This window comes from Hyperoodon ampullatus (genome assembly GCF_949752795.1).
Source record: "Hyperoodon ampullatus genome assembly, chromosome: 7".
NCBI lineage: Eukaryota > Metazoa > Chordata > Mammalia > Artiodactyla > Ziphiidae > Hyperoodon > Hyperoodon ampullatus.
The window spans coordinates 99,047,923-99,070,997 of NC_136920.1; positions in this window are offsets into that span (position 1 = coordinate 99,047,923).

Sequence of the window (23,075 nt, forward strand, 5' to 3'; positions counted from 1 at the left end):
CAAAAAAATGTAAAATCCAATGGTTTCAGATAAGAAGCTGTAGAAAATATTGAGAAAACAAAAATTTTAATGCTTCCCCTTCCCCAAAATATTCAGAGCCAGAAAATCTAGGAAAGGGGCAAAGTAAAAGCTTTTTTGCATTTAGTTTCTCATCCAGATTTTGTGCCACTAGATCATAATCTGCCCATATTATGGCCAGGCTTCTATGTAGGCAGCATTTCAAAACACACCATGGAATCCAAGTAGCTCACTGAAACTTCTTTATTTGCAAATCAAAGTTAGCATATGAATCTGCTTACAGAAATATTAGTCACAGTTGTCACAAATGTGGGTTGTATTTCAGAATATTTTTCTTATCTTCTATGACATAATAAATCCTATATTTATGGAAACAAATTTTGAGACAACTTAGTAGAAAGGCATTAGTCACTCTGAGGTTATAAATGATTCCTCTCATGTTTTCTCACAATACTTTTATGGATTCCTTTTTCGTATTTTGTCTTTGATCCACCTGGAATTTATTTTGGCATAAGAGGTGAGGTAGGATTCTACCTTAATATTTTATCAGATGGCTACCCAGTTGTCCCAACCAGACTCATTTATAATCCATCTTTACTCCATTAATTTGAAATGTCATCTTCATAATACACTAAATTCTTATGTGCATTTGAATCTATTTCCGGGTTTATCTGTCTGCTCCTTTAATAAGTCTATTTAGTAAAAAGGGTGGACTATTGCTTTGTGTTGTTACGCTGCTCTCAGAAAGGTTCTATTGGTTTATTCTCCCATGCACAGCGTATGAGTATCTTGCCCCTCCACATCCTTGACAACACTCATGTCATCATATTTTAAATCCTTTTCATTTTGGAAGATAAAAAGTATAATTTAATTGTTTTTATTTGCATTTTTATTACTCTCAAGGCTGAAGTGGGTTTTCTTTTTTATTTATTGAACACATGTTTCTTCTTTCATAAATTAGCTGTTTGTGACTTTTGCCCACATTTCTAAGGGGATGTTTGACTTTTTCTTGATGCTAAAGGCATCTTTTAAAAATATGTGTGAGAGGTGCAGTTGATATCAAGAACTGAGGTAAGAAGAGCAGTCTGGATAGAGGAGACCATTCTAAAGTATATTTTCAACAGTATGTCCAAAGACAGAGGGTTTTCATTGAGGAGGGAGAGGAGATAGATAATAACAGTACCTGCTATAGGCTGAATGTCTGTGTCTCCCTAAAATCCTTATGTTGAAACCTAACCTCAGTGTAATCCTATTTGGAAGTAGGGCCTTTGGGAGTAAATTAAGTTATGAATGTGGAACCCTCATGAATGGAATTAGTGCTCTTAAAAGAAGACACACGAGACAGCTTGCTTCCTCCCTCTCTGGTCCCTTGCTGTGAGGACACAGTAAGAAGACAGCCATCTGCAAGCCAGGAGGAGTGTCGTCACCAGAACCTCACCATGCTGGCACCCTGATTTCGAACTTACTGGCCCCCAGAATTGTAAGAAATAAATTATTGTTTTAAGCCACCTAGTCTATGGTATTCCATTATAATAGCCTGAAATGACTAAGACAGTACCAAACATTTGCTAACCACTAATGTACCAGTACCTTTCAAGTTTCTCTTCATTGTATCATCAGAATAATCATACCAGGTAGGTATTATCATTACCTCCACTTCTCAGATTAAGTAACTATGGCTTGGTGATTGAATAATAAACTCAAAGTCACTTAAGCTAGAACACTGAAGAATCACAACTAAAGTCTAGCTCTCTGACACCAAAGTGGGTTCTGTTAATGTCTGTCTACACTGAATTCCAACAGCTCCAGGCTAGTAGAAAAGTCAGATCTACTTAAACATAAGTAGACAACATTGACCTTCACCTGACTGCTTTCTGTGTCTCTCAGAAGATGGACAGGTGTCTTACGCACTGGGCCTTCCTGTCCCATCTGTACCCTCTGTCCTGCTGCTCCAGGTAATCAGAGTTCTTGACCATAGCACGCATGGGTCCTGAGCCCCACATGTCCCTGAACCCTTCCATTTTTGTCTTATCAAAATGTCCCTGGCCTCTGAACTAAAAGCCACAGTTTCTGCTAATTTGTTCGACTAAATTGGACAGAGTTATAATGAATGCTAATGAATTAATATATTATTCACAGAGAAGGTGGGAAGGAGAGAGATAAAGAGAAAGGAGAGGAAGAAACTGAGCAAAGTGTACCAAGTGAGAAATGTGAACTTGGCTTACTACATAGTTTGGGATCTCTTTCCCTGGGAATTCTTCTGAGGAGAAAGGAAGCACTGACCAAGGAGGAAGACCATGGAGGGACCAGGTGGGCCTCAGCTGCTGGGCACACTGTGTGTCCCTAGCCTGGCTCCCTGGCAGACCTTGGTCTCCAAGGCTTGTGGCCCATCTCGTCACGGCAGCTCTTCCACTCCAAAAGTCCAGCTGCTGGTAGAGTGGGGGCTGAAGGCAGTGTGAGGGAGGCTGGCCTGGAGAGCTGGGGACAATGCTCCCATAGGTGTATCAGAGACCATTCAGTTCAGACCTAGGAAAGACTTCTCCAGCCCCTCAAACTTTCCCCTAACTGATCCAGAGGGTAAGAAGAGACATGGATAACCGTGCATTCATATCCAACTCCTCAAATCTTTTAAGCTTGAAGGCAAGTCCCATTTGCAAAAGATCTACCTTATTTGCCTCCCTGAGGACTGTCTCTGCAGCTTTTTTTTTTTTTTTTTTTTTACATCTTTATTGGGGTATAATTGCTTAACAATGGTGTGTTAGTTTCTGCTTTATAACAAAATGAATCAGTTATACATATACATATGTTCCCATATCCCCTCCCTCTTGCGTCTCCCTCCCACCCTCCCTATCCCACCCCTCCAGGGGGTCACAAAGCACCGAGCTGATCTCCCTGTGCTATGCGGCTGCTTCCCACTAGCTATCTACCTTACGTTTGGTAGTGTATATATGTCCATGCCTCTCTTTCTCTCTGCAGCTTTGACATGAAAGACGGAGGCAAGGAGGCCAGACTCAGGATGCCAAAGCACTTTTGTATTTCCCACCTCGGATGATACAAAGACCTCTGCTTTTGGAGGAGGACAAGGGGTGAGCAAGTTGGAGGCAATCTATATAATCTGCAATTAACAAGGCTCATGAAATATTTTCAGAATTATTTGCTTGAGGCTCCAGGTTTTCTCTCTAGATATTTTTCCTTTGGGGATGAGAGATGCTTGCGTGGGATGCATGAGCTGGAGACCCGAATCCATCACAGTGTTCCCCAGTCTGGGAGTAAGCAGCTGAATGAGATGAACGCTCAGGTGCTCTCCAGCCAGATGCTGCTGTGCTTGTGTCTGGCTTTACCTGAAGTGATGAACTGCTTTCAGAATAGGGAATGAGAAAGGATTAATTATACTCGATTGAATAAAAACATTATTAAGAATAACCCCTCACATTTTTCTTATTACTGTGCTTTTTTACTCTCTTGAGGCACTGTGATATTTCAAGGCTATCATGAGTTTAAAATAACCTCACCGTTAGCCCTCTGAACTCGATAAGATGTGCATTACCCTTCCCTTTTCATGGAAGAGGAAACTGAGGCCTGGGGAGGTCCAGGGTCTACCCAGCCTCCCGATGGGACCCCAGGTTCCTCTCTGCCAGCTGGAGCTGTTTCCACTGGATGTGCTGCCTCCCCCTGCAAAATGTGCTCTGCTGATTAGAGTGGTTTCTTTCTCCCAAGCCCCATTGCATTGGACAGACGCATTAAAAGCCTCCCGGGTAGACAAATCCTGGGGCCGACAGGTAGCTTTCCACTAATAAAGCAAAAATACAAATCAAGCAGTCCTCTTGGTGATGCTAGAACAGGACTGGCCCTCTCCTCCCCCACCCCCCAGGAATTCACAAACACATTTTTGAATAACAAAAGAAAATTGAGTACCTGATGCAGTTAGCAGTGGCCCCATGGGGGCTGGGGAGACCAGAAAAGAATCTATTATTTTGCACCTGTCCTGCCCAATAGCTCGTTGTGCAGCAATATTTACTTAAAAAGCGGAGGAGGAAATCATTATTTGTTCTTAGTCCTGCGAGTCCCATGGCTACACTCTTTGGAGGAAGTGCTTTATTTTATTTCTTTTTCTCCCCTTCTACCATGCCTGAGATGCAAGAGGTAAAAGTGACAGTGCCTGGCGCATACGATATGGAGAATCGTCACAGGGGCCAGGACGGGAGCTTAGCGTTTGCCTGCCCTGCTTCCTTTCATGTCTGGACAGCGATGAAGAGGAATGAGCTCAAAGGGAGGTCTCTCTCTCTCTTCCTCTCTCTCTCCTATTCTTTCATTCTGTCTCCCTATTTACAAAAGCTTCACATACATTATAAATGCATCCTATACATGTATGCGCATATTAAGTACATAAACATATACACTTTGTGTAGTACACATGTTATATACATGTGTGCCTTATACATATATTATCTAAACATTTAAAATATAGTTATCTAAATATTTATAATACATTATATATATGTATTAAATAGACACACACACACTCACATACAAACACATTGCACATCCCTCCTTCCCAACAGAAATGCTAGCAGAACTCTGAAAAAATTAAAATATGTACCACCTGGAGCAGAAAAAAATGGAAAAGCGAAGCCCCCGTTTTAAATGTTCTAAGTATTTTCTAGTTACTAATGACTCCCCCTCTTAATGGCTGTGTTTCTCCAGCGGGAAATTGGCAGCAATCAGCTTTACAAGTGTTGGGGAAAGAAGTCCTTGGGCAGATGAAAGAAAATGGTTTCCTCCTAAACGCCGGCACCCACCCCAGACAATGTGGCACTCCCCTGCTTGTCAGAGAGCGGCACATCTTGAAGGAGCTTGTTTTCTTGGAAAATACAGTCATTGGGCGGGGAAGACGAAAATATGACTGAGCTGGTAAAAATGCTATTGTTAGAGTAATAAAGTGTTAAGGGCAGTGCTTTACAAGTGGAAAGCATTTTCTAAAGCTTTGAGAGCAAGGTGGGCAGAGGGATACATAGCACCAGCGAAAGAGCGAAGCCCAGCGGGACTGGCTGACCTGTCTTGAGCAGTTTCTATGCCCTCTGCATTCCCGGGCAATATTAGTGCAGAAAGGGGCTGGGGCCATTACCTTGTCTCACCTCCCCACCTCTTCTGACCAGAAAGGAGAAAAAGCAACTTGTCCACGTCACCAAGTAGACTGAGGTGGAGCTGGACCTGGCGATCCCAAGACTTCCAAATGCACATGCAGTTTGTGTTCCAGGAACTGCAGGAAGTCCAATGTTGTCACACCACACAAGCAGTTTTCCATCTTTCTGTGTTCTGGGGGCATTCAGAGGAGGGGAGGAAAGCCAGGAGCCAGCTCTTTGGTTCCAGCCCAAAACAACTTCCATCAGAGAAGCTCTACCCATATCTGTTTTCATGATTAGTCTTCCATGAGGTGAAATTGTAAGAAGGGTTTCCATGACTGAAGAGTATGAAAATCAATGTTTCTTATGGATCCACCCCTGGGCTGCTCTCTTAGGCTACCATATCCTTTCTAGGGCTTCACCCTATATGCTGCTCTTGGTCCTAAACTTGGACCACTCTCCTTGACTCAGTCTTTGCACCAGATTGCTAACTTATTTGGATTTCGACCTTTCTGCTAGTTTTGCTTTCCTGCCGTAATCCTCCATCTTCCTTTTGCCCTTTGGGCATCACATTCAACACTGCTCCCCCAAGGTGATGTCAATTCCTCTAAAGGATTATTCCAATCTCTTCCCCACTCACCATGTAAGCTGTCACAGGATGCCTTGTGTGACTATCTCCACACCTGACTCACATGGGCACCTCTATAATCTTTCTGCTACTGAATCCCAAATCTATTTCTCTTGCCAAGATTGCCAGTCTAGCTCTATATGTTCCAACATGTCCTGGATGTCTTCATGTGACTCTTCCATGTCATAGCCTTTCTGCACAAACCCATTCCTACGTCTGTGTTTATAATCTCACTCAGCAGGACCAGTACGTAAACCAGCATCTAAACCAGAAGGGAGGGTCAGAGAGGCAAACTTCTCCCAAGCAAGTCAATTGCTGAATCTTGCCAATATTACTTTTATCTCAATAGTTTGGTCTCCTCCCCAGCTGCACCACACCCACCCTGTTGTGGACCCTAGTCATCTCATGCCTGACCCACCATAGTAACCTCCTTCACTACTGTTCTTGGCTCTCCTCTGTTTCCCCACATTTGTTCTCTGCACAATCACAAGAATGACCTACTGGGAAAGCAGATTGGGACTAAGCCAAGCCCCTTACCTGGACTGCTGGGCTAAAGCTACCTGTGATCTCTCCCCTGCCTACCTCTCCAGCCTCATCTCTCATTCTCCAGCCTCGCACCTTTCACTCCAGCAAACCTAACCGCATGCAGTTTCATGCATCTTGGGGTTTTTTTTCCTAAAAGTCTTTGCATTCACTGCTCCCTCTGCTTGTCTTGCCCTCCCACCCACCTACTCTTTTCCTAGCCAATCTGAACTATTCTTTTGAGCCTCAGTTGGGTGTCTCCTCTGCTCATGAGCCTTCCGTATGTCCCCTCCACGCCCCAGCATGGTCAGGCCACCCAAGATGGGTGCACATCCCTCCTCCCCAACAGAAATGCTCTCTGTACATGCCCTGCTCAACGAGTGCCTGCTTCACCTACACCTACTCACACGACTGACCTTCCTACATACCTGCCCCGGCCCCAGCTAGTGACTGTTCTAATCTTTAGATCGGGACCTCTCCACCGTCATAGCTCATCAAAGGGGCAGTGAGGGGCGTGCCCCTCTGCTAGTTTCCCTGGTAACCAATGATACAACCTGATATCAATTCTCGCTATAACTGGCAAACATCCCCCTCCCCCAGGAGCAAATACTGCCTTCACGTCCTACCTGCCGCCAGCCACACACGGTGGGTTGTCCATGCAGGACCTTGATTCAGACACGTAAGATCCCCCATCCACTAAACCACTGATGGCCCTGTTGCTGACTCCCGGCTCTTTCTTTGTTATCAAGGATAAGCAAGTACAGGGCTTGCGGGCCTGCAGAATACAGCCCAACACCCCCTCACCACCACCGTGCACAAGTCGGTGCCCTCCCTTATGGCTCTCTTGGTACCTTGTGCTTGCTTATCTCCATCTGTTCATCCCACCAATATTTATTGATTGCCTGCTTTGTACCAGACATAGCGCTGGGAACATAGTAGTGATGACAACAAAGAAACACTATGTCTCTTGGATATTAGATTCTACTAGATGAGAAAGAAAGAAACAAGGTGCATTAAGCAACATGTTTAATATGTTAGAGAGTTGTAAGTACAAGAACGAAGAAAAATAAAAGAGAGATGGGGAAAAAAGAGTGCAGTGAGTGGAGTTGCAATTTAGATAATGTGACCGAGGAAAGCCTTATGAAGGAGGTAACTTTTGAGAAAGATCTGAGACCTGTGGGGGAGAAGCCATGCAGATATTTGAACTAAAAGCATCTTAGGCAGCAGCAATAGCAAGTGCTAAGGCCCTGAGGTAGGAGTGTGCCTGGCATATTTAAAAAATAGCAAAATGCAGGTCTGATCAGGGAGAGTAAACAAGTGGGAGATGACATCAGAGAGGTAATGGGACAGGGAGGGCAGGTCAAGCCCAGTTCTGTGGGCCATTGTGGATTATTATGAAAACAATGGCTTTTACTTTCAGGAAGATAGGAGCCATTGAGAATTTAGGCAGAGGAGTAACATCTGCTTTACCTTATAGCCAGTTCTCTCTGGCTGTTGTATTGAAAATAGACCACAGGGAAGCAAGCGAGAGAAGGGAGACAAATCAGGAGGCTATAGCAATAATCTAGGCAAGAGGTAACATTGGCTTGGCTCAGGGATTTGTCAGGGAAAGTGGTGAAAGTGGTCACAATGGTATATTTTGATCTAGACATGAGAGGATTTATTGAGTTCATAAAGTAATTGATTACTGAATTAATCATCAATGATCTAAAAGGTAAAGTATTGTGCCTGGGGAGGGGAGAGACAGAAGGCTAAGCCAAACACAGTCCATAGGTCCTTGTCTTCTAAAACCCCACAGTTGAAGTGAGGAGATGTGGCAAGTGCACGTAAATGTCAAAGAACCATAAACAAATAGTAGGGTAAGATTGGAGCAATAGCCTCCTCTCAATCAGGACTGACTAGCTACTGTAACAACTAACTCCCATCTTTCAAGGTTCACTTACTCAGGTGTATTTCTCCCTCATGTCACTGTCGGTGTGGGTGGGCAGGTGGTGGGAATGTTTGGGTTCTCTTCATCATGGTCCATCAGCATCCTGACATCAAGTGGACCTACCATCTTCAAATGTCCCTGACTCCTTTTCTGCATCCTCGTCTTAATTTACCACTGATTTTAAAAGTTTAAAAATCCTTATTTATTTTTCTCCAGTTCCTTGACTACTCATCAATTCCAGTGGAATATGAGTGGATGAGAGTCCATGAGGTCTGGACCAAAGCTGTTAAGAATGCTTATGACTTTCCCTAATTCTCTTTCCTCACCTCCTGACTGGAAGCCTAAAATGCAAGGGAGGCTGAGAAATGTAGCCGATCAGTACCAGTTCAGAGTGTTGGTAAGCACCCACAGTTTCTATCACAGCCTCCCAACGGGCCCCTGGAGTTCTTCTTACATTACACCTAGCCCATTCCCCATCCAGTAGCCAAGGTCATCTTCCTAAATCACAGTGTGGATTCCCCTGGATAAACATCCCTCTGCTCCTTTTTTCTTTCGTGTTTCATCGGAGGATACATGAAGCCTCCTTTCCAAGCTCACTTTTAGTATTCCTTATCATGCCCTCTACTCTATACCATCTTATGCTTCTATGGACACACCATATCCTTTCTCTTCTACGCTTTTCGGGAGGTTTTTCCTATTGTCTGGAAAGCACTTCTTCCTTTCTCCACCAGATGAGCCCCATTTATTTATCAAGACCCCGTGAAGATTTCATGACCCCTTAGGCCAACTGGTTTACTTCCTTCCTTGTGGTCTCTTCATAGTAATATATGCTTTGCCTACCTCTGTGCCATCTAATACAGTAGCCACTAGCCACACATGGCTCTTAGGTACTAGAAATGTGTCTAGTGCCACAAGTTGAAATGATATTTTAGATTTATTGAGGTAAAAAAAATTTGTTATTAAAATTAATTTTACCAGCTTCTTTTTACCTTTTTAAAATGTGGCTACTAGAAAATTTTAAATTACCTTTGTAGCTCACGTTATATTTCCAGACAGCACTGGCTTTAGCATTTTTCATACTGTAATGTCACTATTTGAATGCATGTCTGTCCCCAGCACTAAAGTACGTGCTCCTCCACTGTGTGGAAAATTCTCACTCATCTTTGTGTCCTGAGGCCCTTGAATGAAACCTTGTCCATAATAGAATCTGCCCCTGACCCACAAATTGTGCTGAATAAATGAGTGAGCTCTATAAGAAATACACAAATAGGGCAGTAGATAGGGAAGATTTTGATTGATGGAAAAGAGGAAGGTAAAAGGAAATAGTTTCCCAGGAAAAGCCAGTGTGAATAATGCAGAGATTTCTGAAGGCAGGGGAAGGATGTAGAGAATGTGAAGGAAATGATTTGTCTAGAAGGTAGGGTCGTGAAAAATAAGGATGCAGAGATCTGTGATGGGCACATTGAGAAGGTCCTTCCCATGCCAGAATGAAGGGTCTGGACTTCCTTCTAAAAGCCATGGGAGTCACTGAGGATTTGTGAACAGGGAGTAGCTGCCACCATCATATATAATACAATGGTCACAAGAAGCTCTAGCTTGGAGTGTCACAGGCTGTCATGCTATTTGTCGGTATGAATTATTTGCATTTATACACCTGGTTTGTTTTTTTCATCTGACTACTTAGGGCTTAAAGCCCCAATTTCAGAATCCCCAGGGCAAACCCCTGCTTGAATTTCCATTCTCCATCTCAAATCCTCTAGGCCCAAACATTTATCAGGGAAGGGAGAAAACCCAGTTCCCATGAGGATCTTCCCAGAAGTTTACTTTGTGTTCCCTGAGAGGTGACTGGGGGAGCCCTAGGGAATCGGGCTGGAGGATTCCAGAGTGTTTTCAGGCTGTGGACTCAGAGCTTTTGTTCTTTTGAACACAAATGCTTGGGAACAAGTGAGGGGTTGGCCACAGAGCCCAGCTCCAGGCTTTGATCTAGGGTTGCTGGGCCTTTTGATGAGTGTGTACTAGAGTCAGCCTTGGGGATAATTAAGGCTTTTTTTTTTCCCATAACGAGGACCAATTGGCTCCCTAATTATGTCTTTCCCCATCTTATATTTAAAAAAATAAAAAGTGAACCACCTAGCTTCGTTGATCAAAACTTGTATAATATGTGGTGAGAATAAGGAAAGGATCAGATATAAATCTGAGGCCTCGATCTTTATTAGCAGATGAAAGCAGAAGTCTGGGTAGGGAGACTGAATCCAGAGATAGGGTCAGAACAGCAGACTGCGACAGCTAATAAGCAAGTCTCCTTGGGGACACATGAAGCCTTGGATCAGAACATCAAATCCCAAGACGTAAGCATAGGAAGAGATTGGAGATACTTTGGTCCCCAGCTGTCATTCTGGAGATGGGAAGCCTCAGGTCCAGAGACGAACAGTGACTTCCTAGGATCACACTTTCCATTGTACCAAGCAATGAGCTTCCTGAATCTAGCCAACATTGTGATGTACTATGATTCTCTTTTGCACATTTATTTTTGCTTTTGCTCTTTTCTAGCCATTCTCTCTCTTTATCCCTCATGACAATCTTGTGAGCTAAGTCAAGCAATATTAAGTGTTGCCTTTTTTCAAGAATCCGAATTTCAGAGTGGCTCAGCGTTTGCCTTAAGCCACACAGTAAATGCTGGATCTGGGCAACTAAACAAGTCCATGCCCTTTCCATTTTTCTGTGCAGCCCTTCCGTACTCTCATCACTGATTTATTCATTCATCAAACACTCGTTGAGAGCCCAGAGCCAGGTCCTGTGCTAGGCAAGTTTTTTTTTTTTTTTTTGGCATCTCCCAGCCTCTTTCTTCCAAGCCCTATCTGCCTTTGTGGAGTAATTTGGTTTTTAGCTATAGGAAGAACTCGATCTGGTTTGAGTTGTAGGAAAATCTGCTCCACAGTGTGTAAGATGGCTTTGTGAGGATAGAGTTGGGAAGCAGAGAGACTAGAAACTAGCAGACCAGCAGATGGGTGAGGAAGTCTAGAACACAGCAGCGTGATGAGAATCCACCATGGAAGGGTGGCTCTGAGAGAGATTTCAAAATAGAATGTAGAAACTGAGGAAAAGAGAGCGATGAAAAGTCTGAGATGATATTGTTTTGTTACTTGGTGGGCCCAAATAGCATTCACCAGGTCTGGGCAGTAAAATAAGAACCCTGGTGTCTGAAGGTTATTTGGATAGAAATGTCTTGAAATTAATTACAGTCACCTGTGAGTCTGGAATTAGGAGAGAAGGGAGGGCTGGAGTCCCGAGTGTTGGTGACAGTGGCCCACAGCAGTGGGTGTGACCATTGCAGGAAAGTGTGAAAAACAAGAAGAGGGCTTGGGGTGGGTTCTGATCTGGGCTCTGCTTCCAACGGATTCATCTGGGCTGAGTCATTAACCTTAGTTCTCATCTGGAAAAGCTGGAGCCGATAACCCACTCGCTGCTTCCAACGTGGACAGCCATTGTGGCTGATGGGCTTTACACAAGGATGCAACAATATTGCAGGAGTGCAGAGTCTGGCCTGGCCTCCCAGCCAACTGGACCTCCTGGTTGGGGTTAGGGAAGCCCTGCTGGCCCCGTAAAGCCACAAGACCAAGTGCCTTCCCAGCCTCTACTTCTCTGCTTTGTTCTGTCCTACGCCTCGGGTTTTATTACTCAGTAACGGATGTTTACCTGGAAACACTTTCTTTATGACATTAATAAAAAGCGAGAAGGGAGGAAAGGAAGAAACACAGGGTAAGAGTGCAGGATCATACCTAGTAAAACACTTTTCAAAGTGTCAGAAGGTCTTTGGGGAAATAGGAAAAATAAATGAGTCAAAGTGTGAAGTGAGTGAGAGGCAGAAGACTTCGGCTCCAGGAAATAAGTCCTCAACTGCAGAAATGTGAACAAAAAACAAAATAAAATCCAATGAAATGGAAACTAATAATAATCTTTGCCATATTCCTCATCATGGTCATCCTCACCACAAATGCCTATGTTGACATATTATTTTGAGACTGGATTGATCTGAAAAAGGACCAAGTCATTAGAGAATAAAATATAAAGTTGAGTGTGGTAGCAGGTGGATCCAGGAAGATCAGACCGATGGCGCTGGTCCTACCCCTCCCTGGGACTGAGCACACGGTGGCCCTGAGTCCCACGGGGCTGGGGAACATCTCCAGGGGTGGGGCAATGCCTTGGATCAGGCTTTGTTTCAGAACCCAGGGTCTCCAGGGTTTCCAAACTTCCCTTAGAAGTATCTGCTCATTGAAAAGGAGGAGGTAGCAGCCACCAAGACTGTAAATCTGTGACTTGCATGTGAAATGGGGGAAGATGGGGTGAAGGAGGCTGCACACTTTGTAAATCTTTGAGAGGTAAGGTACAGCCTGCCAGAGGCCTTCCAAAATTCATCTCATTTCGGTGGTGGCTCCTAGGCTGAACCTTCAGAAAATGTTTTCATCAGAAGAAAACAAGGCTGCTCCCTTATTCTTTACTGCCCTGTTTCTGAAAGTTCCCAATTTTAGGAGGTTTTCCAGTGTTTCCAACTGCCCTGCTGCCTTAGTGTCCAGGACACTGGCCAACCTAAAGTGTATTTCCTCCAGTTACTTTGCTTTGCCAACGCCCACTTCCGTGGTTTTGTCCGTGTTGATTCTTCTACCTAGTGCCCTTCCCCACTTTCCATCCTAATTCACCCTTTTGAAATCCTACCCATCTCCACAAACCACAACTTGATGCCTCCAAACGGAAGTGATTTCTCTTCCTTTGCTCTACTTTTTGGGTGCATATCACATGTGTGCATATTTTATGAAGATCTGTATACATCCAGTACTTATCTTTCCTACTAGACTACAAACTCCCTCAGAGATGGGACCTTATGTTATCTATCTGAATAATGCTTAGAACAGGGAGCCTAGGACCTTTTCCAGCTGCAGGGGCAGAGACTGAAAATAAAGGAAGTTAGATGCTTTCCCAACATGTAGTATCAAAGCCCAGCAAACTGAACTGAGTGCCCTAAACCAAATCATCCTTCAAGGTCCAAGTCAAATGCCACCTTGTCCTTAAACTCTTACTAGATATTTCCACTTGGAAGTGGACTTTCTCTTCTTGGATTTCCTATAAAGGTCATTAAGGCTGTTCACCAAATAGTTCTACTTCCCCTCCTGGAAATATGGTAAGACTGTATTTCCCTGGCCCCTTTGAAGTTCAGTATGGTTGTTGTGACTTGCTTTGGCCACCAAATAAGGGCAGAAATTATTTGTGTCACCTTTTTTTTTTTTTTTGGTAACCATAAATTTGTTTTCTATGTCTACAAGTCGATTTCTGTTTTGTAAATAAGTTCATTTGTATCATTATTTTAGATTCCGCATATAAGTGATATCATATGATATCTGTCATTTCTGTCTGACTTACTTCACTTAATACGATAATTTCTAGGCCCATCCATGTTGCTGCAATGGCATTCTTTTTTATAGCTGAGTAATATTCCACTGTGTGTATGTATGTGTGTGTGTGTGTATACACACACACACACACACACACACACACACACACACACACCCCAAATCTTCTTTATTCACTCATCTGTCAATAGACATTTAGGTTGCTTCTATGTCTTGGCTATTGTAATATCTGTGTCACTTCAGAGTGGAAACTTTCAGAGCCAGTGAAACGTTTATTATGTCCTCTTTCTTGTGTCAGCAATGGTAGAGGCACAGAGATGGGGCTTCCCTTTGGCTGGAGTTCTTAAGTGAGGACATCACAGAGCAGAATATCTCTGCTGACCAATGATAGAAATATAGTGGGAGCAAGAAATAATCCTTTCATTTTTATAAACTACTGAGAGTTGGGGGTGTTTATTATTGCAGCATGACATAACCTATCTTGCCTGATACACACCATAATCCTCTCCAATAGCACCTTATTTGTGGAAATGTCATCTCCTTGATAAGTTGAGCATTGATTTATCTGTTGACGCATTTACTCATTTTTCGACTCAACCCACACTTACTTATAGAGTTCCCCATGTGTTAGGCACTGGCCTAGTTGCCTGAGATAGTACGATAAGCAAAGCATGGTGTCTGCCCTCAACAGGCTTTTGGTCTAGGCAGGAGGGTAGAGGAAGAATCAGACAGTGTCAGGGAAGTCTGATGCATATCATGGGGGAAATTCAAAATGCCATGAGAGCACAGAACTAGAGCACCGAAACTCTTAGAAGTTTGGGAGGTTCAGGAAAGGATTGCTGGAGAAATTACAGTGTAGGCTGGGACCTGAGAAACAGGTAGGAGTTGTTCAGGTGAAGGGGTGAAGGGAAGAGGAAAGAAGAGTAATCCAGGCAAAGGGGACGACATGTGTGAGGCAAGATGGAAAGGAAGGAACAGAGGTGGTTCAGAGAACTGAAGTGTGGAGTCTTCAGTGGATGGGATGGAGGCTGAGAGATGAGGCCAGCCAGGTAACCTGGGGTCAGATCTAGAAGAGCCCTGGACCCCAAGTTAATGACTTGAATTTGGACTTTACCATAAAGACAATAGGGAGCCATTGAAGGGGTTAAAAGTAAGTAAGTGACACAAATGAACTTATTTACAAAACAGAAGTAGAGTCACAGCCGTAGAAAGCAAACTTATGGTTCCCAGGGGATGGGGGGGGCGGATAAACTGGGAGATTGGGACTGACATATACACACGACTGTACACAAAATAGATGACTAATAAGGACCGACTGTGGAGCACAGGGAACTCTACTCAGCTCTGTAATAGCCTATATGGGAAAAGAATCTTAAAAACAAACAAGAGTGGACAGATGTACGGGTATACGTGATTCACTTTGCTGTACACCTGAAACTAACACAGCAATGTAAATCAACTATACGCCAATGAAAATTTAAAAAATATATTCATTATAAGAAGAGAAACATAACCACTGAAAAAGAAAAAAAGTAAGTGAGTGACATCATCATTCTGTGTTTTAGATTTTAAGGTCATCACGGTTACTGCAAGGAGAAGGGACTGGAGTGGGACACCGCCTTGAGGCCCCTGAGAGCAGAGTCTGCCTGATTCACCTTCAGTGGCCCCTCCTCTCACACCAAGCCCCCAGTACTGCATACACACTCCAGAAACGCTAATTGGAGGAAGAGCGCACAAGAGGACACATGTCCTCAGCCCTGCTGAGTCTCTGTCACTCCCAGGCTCTGAGAGATCGGTCACTCTCCAATGGCAGCCACTTGGAGTCTGGAGGGTTTTTGATGCCAGGGTTCTCTCCTGTGCAAACCCTAGCAAGCTCCCACCTCTCAGTACCAGCAAGCCTGCGCTGGGCAGTGCGGGCCTGCCCCCCTCCCCGGGAGACAGAAGCATCTGGGCACTTCCAGAGGGAAAGCAGCCAAGTCACTGATGATTGCAGAGGGTGGGGCGTCCCAAGTGCCCCACGCTGGACTTGGCCTCGTCACACCCCAAGCTGGCTGCAGGCTCTGCAGGGTCTGTGCTCTTCTCGGACCTCCCAACCTTGGAGGCAGGTGGGCCACATGGAGGCTCCAAAGGATCACCACAGAGAAGAAGGTGCTGTAACCCTTTGTAAGCAAGGGGTGGGGCAGGGAGGTGCCGCAGCCCCGCTATTTCAGGCAGGAGAGCTGTGCTTTTCCGTGGGAGCCAGGCTGTGGGCCCAGCCAGGTGCTGCCGAGCAGGAGGGCTGCTCACCCTCCAAGAGCCAGGCCGGCAATTCCAGAAGGCACAACTTCAGTGTATTCCAATTTTCCAAAATAGAAAGAATAAAACAAATCAGAGCAGATGTTCCAACATGTAATTATCAACTAATCAGTTTGGACTTTTTTTAAAAAAGGGAAATTTCAAAATAGCTCCCAGATTTCATCAACTGCAGCCCTGGTGGAGGGCTGGCTGGGTTGGAAAGGAGTTACTGCGGAAGGGCTGCAGGTGCCCAGGTTGGGGAGGGGAGGGGAAGCCCTACGGGGGCAGGTGCTGCTGCCGTGTTGCTTCTGACGCTGAGACTGCCACTGCTTCTGGGCGCAGCCAGGGGGGAGCAGCGCCAGGCTGCAGGTGCCAGGTTGCGGCAGCTGGGCCTCAAGACAAGCACTTTCCCTCATAGGAACGTCGCAAGCTGGGATGAGTCAGCTCCTTGCCTCATCTTGCCCTAGATCTCTCTCGTCTCGGGCAGACTCATGAAATGGCTGGCCTGGGAGAACATAAGTTGACTACTTTACCCTCCAGCTTAAGGCCTTGGCCACCCCCTAATACCCAGTCTTCCCTTTTAAGCCAATAAGATGCAGGAAAGAAACAGCACATGTTCTTGAATGAACAGCAATCCGTAAGCTGTGGGAGCCCTGGGCCCCTGAGTTGGAGTTGGGTCTGAAATCTGCAAAGCTGAAGTTTCCCTTTAAATGCTGTCGGGACCTTTAAGTGATTTCCCCAGCAGCAGCTAATAAGTGGGAGGCAGCAGAGGAAAGGAAGGAAGGGAGAAAGGCGAAGGAAGAAAAGATTGTAGAGAGGGGAGGGAGGACAGCGGGAGAGAAGGACTGGGACCCCATGGTGGAATCTGTAATTTTATTAGATATTTACAAGAGAGTCTAAGATGTTGTTAGACATTGTTTAGAAATGGACATAGTCTTTTTGCTGATCAATGTATATATATGTGTAACTAGAGCTCTACAGATTATCTGCACCTTAAGCGTGTTTGGTTTGCTGGAACGAGCACTCTGCTTCTCTAGCAACCTTTAGGAACTAAGTGCTATTAACACACACACACACACACACACACACACACACACACACACACACGTCACAGCTTCCTGCAGTAGGTGCTGAATCCCAGGTTTCCTAACCCAGTGGGCAGCCCACAACCCCCCCCGCCATTGCTATAATTTACCTTCAACCTGGTTCCCAGGTGACAACATGGGCTGAGTCTCCCTCCTGAGTACCTTCTCTCTGGAAACCAGTTTCCTAAGACCACACAGGCGGCACGATGGCACAGCAGTCTCGAGAGCGGCCCGTCCGGCTGGCTACAGAGGCGAGTCCCAGCCTCACCCCTCGCTGGCTGTGTCTCGTTGCTAAGCTGCTTAACCCTCCTGGCTTCCATCCCCTCACCTATAAAGTGAAGATAATGATAGTGCCTATTGCACAGGGTGGCTGTGAAGTTTACAGGAGGGAAGGCATGTGACGCGTTGGCACACACTCTGTTAAATGCTGGCCCCTCTGAGCAGGATGCCTCCCGGCTGCCTGTTCGCACAGGCTCTGGACCTGAAAAGGTCATCTGACTGTGAAGAAATGGAAAATGTTCTGTGGGGCAGGCCACTCCCTTCCAGGGGAAGTTCCCCACCCCTGCAACTTCCTTGAGATTCTACTTCTTTGGATTCTGAGCCTTTGCACGAGCATTCCTTCTACTGGGAATGCCATTTGATCTCCTTCCCACCCTCGCATAGTCAAATGGAGTTGACCCCATGAGGCCCAGCTCAATGCTCACCTCCTCCAGGAAGACTTCCCGGGTGCTGCATCCCAAAGCCATCTCTTGTTCCCCTAAATTTTCTTAGCCCTGTGTCAGTATATCTCATGGTATTACGTATGGTTCTCTAGCTTGTGGTGCAGTTATTTGCATACACATTTTAGCTCTCCTAAGAGACTAGGAGATCCTTGAGGAAAGAGTCTCGGCTGGGTCCATCTTGATGAGGACCCAGTCCCCCGTGGAGACCACAGTGCCTGCCACAGGGTGTGTGCTCAAGCCAAGCTTTTCAGCGCGTTCATGACGAAAACTCATACTCTGCACACAGGCTGAGTTGTCCACAGTGCAGTGGAGAAAGCATCCAGGGAGCAGCCTTCCAGCTGAACACCAGTGAGGACCTACCCTCTAGGGAGAGGCAGATGAGCAAGGAAGTGGCGGGGGAGCCATGAGATGTCCCCTCTGCTGTCATACTCACGGGGCTTTAACGTGCTGGAAAGAGAATGGTCTATCCTTGGCCTTTTGTTGAGAAGAATTGCATGAACTTTGTTTACCTCCCTTTTACTTTGAGTAGTGGCTTAGCAGAGTGGTTAAAAATAAGCCCTTGGATCAGATTGCAGGGATTTGTACTCCAGCTCCACTACCTACCTGCTGTGCAACCTTGTACAAGTTACTTGACTCCCTTTGCTTGTCCTCAACTCCACAATATGGATAATAATGGTACCTGCCTTTTCTGGTTGTTGTCAAGATGAAAAGAGATACCCTATGTAAAGTACTTAGGCAGTACTTGGTGCATGGTAAACACTGAGTGATAGTTATTACAGACCCACCGATCAAACCACAGAAACTATCGGGCTAGGCTCTGAGGGCACAGATAAGACAGTCAAGAGGTCTAAGTTCAAATCCTAACCAGCCTACAAGTAAGTTCTAGAGGTACTTACCTTCCTTGTGCATTGGTGACTCAGTTTCGTCTGTCAAATGAGAGTCAAATTTGTTCATTTCTAAAAGCTTCTTTGAAACTATTTGAATGTGTATATGAACATTTAGGAAGAGACAAGGCACAGGAAACAAAGGTTATATATACTCAAGTGCTAACCTTTTCTCACGCTCTTTATCTTATTTCTTTTTTTAAACTTTTTTAAAAATTTTTATTTATTTATTTTTTACATCTTTATTGGAGTATAATTGCTTTACAATGGTGTGTTAGTTTCTGCTTTATAACAAAGTGAATCAGTTAGACATATACATATGTTCCCACATCTCTTCCCTCTTGCGTCTCCCTCCCTCCCACCCTCCCTATCCCACCCCTCGAGGTGGTCACAAACCACCTAGCTGATCTCCCTGTGCTATGTGGCTACTTCCCACTAGCTATCTATTTTACATTTGGTAGTGTATATATGTCCATGCCACTCTCTCACTTTGTCACAGCTTACCCTTCCCCCTCCCCATATCCCCAAGTCCATTCTCTAGTAGGTCTGTGTCTTTATTCCCATCTTACCCCTAGGTTCTTCATGACATTTTTTTCCTTAAATTCCATATATATGTGTTAGCATACGGTATTTGTCTTTCTCTTTCTGACTTACTTCACTCTGTATGACAGACTCTGGGTCCATCCACCTCATTGCAAATAGCTCAATTTCGTTTCTTTTTATGGCTGAGTAATATTCCATTGTATATATGTGCCACATCTTCTTTATCCATTCATCCAATGATGGACACTTAGGTTGTTTCCATCTCCTGGCTATTGTGAATAGAGCTGCAATGAAGATTTTGGTACATGACTCTTTTTGAATTATGGTTTTCTCAGGGTATATGCCCAGTAGTGGGATTGCTGGGTCATATGGTAGTTCTATTTGTAGTTTTTTAAGGAACCTCCATACTGTTCTCCATAGTGGCTGTATCAATTCACATTCCCACCAGCAGTGCAAGAGTGTTCCCTTTTCTCCACACCCACTCCAGCATTTATTGTTTCTAGATTTTTTGATCATGGCCATTCTGACCGGTGTGAGATGATATCTCATGGTAGTTTTGACTTGCATTTCTCTAATGATTAGTGATGTTGAGCATTCTTTCATGTGTTTGTTGACAGTCTGTGTATCTTCTTTGGAGAAATGTCTATTTAGGTCTTCTGCCCATTTTTGGATTGGGTTGTTTGTTTGTTATTGAGCTAAGCAGCGCTCTTAATCCCCTCTCCTCTCGGACCAGGAAACAAAGAGGGAAGAAAAAGTCTCTTGCCTCTTCGGCAGGTCCAGACTTTTTCCCGGACTCCCTCCCGGCTAGCTGTGGTGCACTCTATCTCATTTCTTATCACCTCCTTTTTCCCTGCTCTTTTCCACCATTCCTTACATAACCTCTAATCTGTAATAGCTCTGTCTCTGTCCCTGTCTGTGTCTCTGTCCCTCTCATGCACCTACGCACACTCATGCATGTTGCTACCTTTTCTTATTACCGCATTTAATCTTGTTCCATTTGGAACAGGGTTAAAGGGCCTGGGCAGGGTAGAGGCAGGTGGGTCTGGGCCCTCTGCTACACGGGTTCCTTTCAAGCTGAGGAGCCTGCAGGGGGATTAGGCTTTATTAGACATCAATGCCCTGGCTTCCCATGGGCTGAGCTTTCCATGGTGCATCAAGAATTGTGGGCTTGACAAGTAGTCAGGGTACCTGAGAAAAATGAAAAAGGATTTTTAAAAAATGTTAATCAATGTTAAAGAAGGAAGAGAGATGTATAAACTCCAGGCTCCTGCCCTGGCCCTTGTCTTGACCTGGTGCGGAGGTGGGGTGGGTGTGCACCCACGCAAAGGGGCCGCCCCATCCTGAGTGGTGGTCTCTGGGCCCCTCCCCCAGCCGGCAGCCTGCCCTGGTCACAGACGCTCGGGGGCACTGATTGGGCCTGCCTGTGGGGTTTTCCTTCTACAGAAGGTCTCTTCCTGTCTCTTTCCCCCCCTTGGCTGCGTCTCTCTCCATCTCTTCCTCAGTTGCTGACTCTTTTCTCTCTCCTCTCCCTCTCTCCACCGCCCTCCTCTCCCGTCCCTCCCAAACCTTCACGGAGAGGCTCCAATTAAAGCAGAAACGGCAGTTTGGCTCCTGAGCTGACATCCTCGTTGTTGCAGAAGCTCTCACAATTGACAGAAATCCTTGGCTTCCTTACCTCCTTATGTGCTACGTGAAAAAGAACAAAAATTATGCAGCACCACCAAACCCATCCTGTCCTCCTGCCGCCCTCCCTCCTTCTCCTCCCCAGCCTAGGCGCTCCCCCCATCCCTTCCCCTTCAAGCTCTTCCCCAAACCCAAGCAGAATGGTTCGGACAGGAGGGCATTTATCAGCTCTTCTGAACTCTGCGCTCAGCAATCGCCTCATCCCGGCTCCCCCACGGGGTGGCAGTGCCTTCCGTGTCGCACTTCAGCTAGGGTTTGAAGGAAGCGACAGAGGCGCCCAGCCTGATCTTGGGAACCCCCTCGCCTGCCTGCCTGCTGCTCAGAAATGTCAGGTTTTGTAGTTGGGTGTTTCCCAACACTGTTCACTAACGATTCCATTTGGTGAACATCACCCTGAAAGGCTGGGCTGAGAGCCTGTGGTGTGTAGAGCCCTGCATCCCCTTCTAGTCCAGCATCCTCCACTGCATCCCTAGCCAGGGATGTAAGCATCAGGCTCGGGGGGCCATACATCACTGCTCTCTGCAGCTTCACCAACCCCATACCTCCCTCCCTCCCTCCCTCCCGAGCCTGGTTTCCAGCTGCCTGTCGCATGGTATCCCCAAAGATGTTCATCCCCCTACAATGTGGCCAAGGGCGAGCTTATAACCTGCGCCCCAACAGCACATCCGAACTCCCTCCACCACCTCCTCTTCCTCCTGCTAAGTGACAATCTCACCATGCTCCCAATCCCCAAGCCATCTTCACACTTGCCATCCTTACTTGCCTCCCCGAGCCCAACAGTCCTACAGCCCTGAGGCTACAGCCTCTGGAGCACCTTCAAGTTCATCGGTCCCCCACCCCTGCTTTCACGTTGTCTGTCTGTTTCTTCTGTCATGGCCTCTGCCAGTCCACCTGCCCCAACTCCCATGCCACTTCAAGCCACTCTTCTCTCTGCTTCTAGGGTTTCTATTCCTAAACCCAGGCTGTTTCTTGTCTAGCCCATGCTCAAGAACTTGCAGTGGCTCCCTATTGCTTATGGATTGGAGTCCAAATCCCTTTTCAATCTCCCACTTCATTCCATCCACCCTAACTACCTTCCCACCATCCCCCGAACTCTTCATGCTCTTGTTTAGCTCCCCATCTGTCTCCAGGCTGTTTTCTCAGCCTGAAATTTCCTTTCCCCCCAGCCTGTCATTGTGTCTTGTCTGGCAATTCATGCCAATAGGATATCTTGCCTGGAAAAGGCACATCATAAATATCCGTAGATTGATAGATTCAAATTTTAAAATTGAAAAGTCATTTATTTATTTAATAAATACTCCTTGAGTGGCTACTGTGGGTCTGCCTGGGCTAGACGCTGAGGGTACAAAAGTAAGGAAGAAATAGCCCCGGTTCCTACCTTTGATGTGCTCACAAAGGGTGGGCAGAAATGGAAGTGAAGGAATTACAGTGCAACATTAATTTGATAAATACATCATCATTTACTAAATGTCTATTCTGTCAGGAACTGCGATAGATACTGAAAATAGGCAAATGAACAAGGCACAAACTTTACTGTTGAGGAGTATTAATTCTAGTAGAAGAGATTGACAAGGAAGAGAGGAAATGGGGATAAGTGGTGGTTTATCCATACCTGCTCCGGAATGTGTAGCGGGAAGCTTGATGCTGCCTTGGGCATTCAGGAGGTGATGTCTCAGCTCAAGTACGGAGATGAGCAGGGATGGCCAGATGCAGGAACAGGGGAGGGATGAGGGAGCGGGGAGGGGGAGCCATACGTGAGCGAAGACCCAAGAGGAAGAAAGCAGTTCTGAGAAGAATGACCAGAGGGGGCAAGGCCAGAGGTGGGGAGCTGGGGCGTGAGGACAGAGAGATTAGTAGTGAGAGGAGCAGCTTAAGACCTGAGCAGAGGAAGGATCAAGAAGGCCTCCGTTAAGGAGTGTGGGTTTTATCCCAAGCATTGAGGGGCTTAAGTAGCACAGAGTGAGGTAGTCAGATTTGTGCTTTAAAGCCATCACTCTACTGTGCTCCTTCATTCATCATGCATTCAATCACTGCCTCGTTCAACACGTATGGAGCGCCTACTGCATTCCCAGAGGGATGATGGGCCTTGTGGGGAGGATGAGATGAGAGCCTGGGGTTCAGTTCAGAAACTGCAGCAGAAGTCAGGAGAGAGGAGACAGTGGCCTGAAATAAAATGATGGGAACGGGCATGGAGCAGATTCAGAGGTAGGAACTTTGGGGCTTGATGCTAGTTTAAATGGACTATGTGGGGTGGTAAC